Raw genomic sequence first — 2,578 nt, forward strand, 5'->3', positions numbered from 1 at the left:
AGTCCCAGCTACTCGGGAGTCTGAGGCACGAGAATCACCTGGACCCAGGAAGCAGAGGTTGCAGTGAGCCGAGATCACCCCACTGCATTCCAGCCTCCAGCCTGGGTGACAGAATGAGACTCCATCTCAAAAAAAAAAAAAAGAGAGAGAAACAATAACAAAGGCTACAATAAAAACTCAACATCACGTGACTAAACACTATCAGAGCCAAACTACATAGGTCTGTGGGTCACAGCCATGGCCCACCAGCTCTGGGTCTCCTCAATTCTAAGGTTCTGCTCTCCAGCTCCCTCCCACTGATCATCAGTGTGGTGACTCGTGCCCTGGGTGACAGTCATGTCTACTTTTGGAACATTACTTCCCCTATCTGCAAGAGGCAAGTCACCCCTACCTTCTCCCCAGCTAAACATGTCCCTGGGACTTTCTCCAGTGAACTAGCCCAGGCCCTGGCCCCCTTGTACCTTGGAGATGGAGGCTGGGCAGTAAGAAAGACGCTGGGCAGGGTGCAGTAGCTCACCCTGTAATCCCAGCACTTTGGGAGGCGGAAGCGGGCAGATTATCTGAGGTCAGGCATTCAAGACCAGCATGACGGGGAAACCCCATATCTACTAAAAAATACAAAAATTAGCTGGGTATGGTGGCACATGCCTGTAATTCCAGCTACTCAGGAGGCTGAGGCAGGAGAACTGCTTGAGCCTGGGAGGCAGAGGTTGCAGTGAGCTGAGATCATGCCACTGCACTTCAGGCTGGCCGACAGAGCGTGACTCTGTCTCAGAGAAGAAAAAAAAAAAAAAGATGCTGTACTCCTCTTTTCTTTGCTGCTTTCCTCTCCTGCATTTTTCTCTGCAGGCCACACTGCTTTTAGAAGCCTTTCCCTTCATCTACCACCCCCTGAACATCACTGACAGCAGGCCAGCACTCTCTCAGCTGTCTGGGTAACACTCAGCTCTCTGGGCTGAGTCTGAGCTCATCTGCCAGCCTAGTGATTTTGCCAAGAGAGGAAGGAACTGGATCTGATGTGATCCGAACTTCGTCACCATACCGTCACAGTTGGTGACCTAAGCTTCCTCCAAGTCGAGGGGTGGTGCAGCTCCACTGAAGCCTCCTCTTCTCACCTCCAGGCTCTGCCTACCTCATGAGAGCACGTGGTCCTGACCACAGCAACTGAAGGAAGACCTGGGCTGGAGAGCTCTGTTTTCTCACCATCCTCTCGGCCTGGCTTCTCTAACATGTTAAAAACTTACGGTGGCTCACGCCTGTAATCCCAGGACTTTGGGAGGCTGAAGTGGGTGGATCACGAGGTCAGGGATTAGAAACCAGCCTGACCAATGTGGTGAAATCCCATCTCTACTGAAAATACAAAAATTAGCCGGGCATGATGGCACGCACTTGTAATCCCAGCTACTCAGGAGGCTGAGGCAGGAGAATCGCTTGAACTCGGGAAGCAGGGGTTGCAGTGAGCCAAGATTGTGCCACTGCACTGCAGCCTGGGCAACAGAGCAAGACTTCATCTCAAAACAAATAAACAAACAAACAACAACAAAAAAAACCTCACTTTTTTGCTAGTATCTATAGCCCTTTTTTTTTTTTTTTTTTTTGCTGTTATCTATAGCTTTTGTGAGACTCAGTTTATTCAGCTTTTAGCCTTCCTGATATTATTCTTACAAATTTTGCCTTGGGACGCTGTTTTCATTCATTGATTCAGCCAATACTTACTGAGCTACTATTTGCCAAGTACTGGGCAGCCATTGAGAATAAAACAGTGAAAAGTTAGAAAAGGTCTCTGATCTGATGGAGGGCCTATTCTACTGGTGGTAACTGAACAAGCAGTATGTGCTCTGAAGACATTAAAACAAGACAATGTGATGGAGGATGCTGAGAATCGAGTGGGCAACTACTTAGATGGGAAAATCAGGGAAGGTCCCTACAAAGGAGACAGATCTGCTGAAACCTCAATAAAGAGAAGCAGCCAGCCATGCAAGGATCTGGAGGGGAGCAGTTATGGCAGAGGGGTCAGCAAAGACAAAGGTCCTGAGGCAGGGAAGAGCTTAGCATGGGAGGGGAACCTGGGAGGCCAGCTGGCTGGACTTGAGTGAACATGGGGCTGAGATGAGGTCACAGGAGAGCAGAGGCCAGATCCCCCTGGGCTCCTAGGTCAGGGTGGGGCTGGTTCTTAGGAGTGGTGAGGCTGACTCTGATTTAGTCTGAGGTCAGTGTCCCTCTCAATCCCAACTCACTTGTGGTCCTCTATGGCCCGCAGGCTTGTGGAAAGTGTCCCCACTTCCTTCCTTACAGCAGCCTCTGCGCAATCCGAATTGCACTGTGAATTTCCCCGCCACTCAGGAGCCCGGGCAGGGCTTCACCCCTAGTTCAGTCACCAGGAACCAGTCTTTCTCCACCTTCCTGCCCTAGCCCCACTGGGTCTCAGTCTCTGCATCTGTGAAGTGACTGAGTGTGACCAAATGATGCAGGCAGCCTTTCCACTTCTTTCTACCCGTGGCGCCTTGGAGTTTGATTGGAAGAGGATAAAGCAAAAGTGGGATCCTGGCGAGAAATGAAACTGAAAGAAAAAATTCCT

This window comes from Chlorocebus sabaeus, chromosome 1 (genome assembly GCF_047675955.1).
Source record: "Chlorocebus sabaeus isolate Y175 chromosome 1, mChlSab1.0.hap1, whole genome shotgun sequence".
In the NCBI taxonomy this organism is placed as follows: Eukaryota; Metazoa; Chordata; class Mammalia; order Primates; family Cercopithecidae; genus Chlorocebus; species Chlorocebus sabaeus.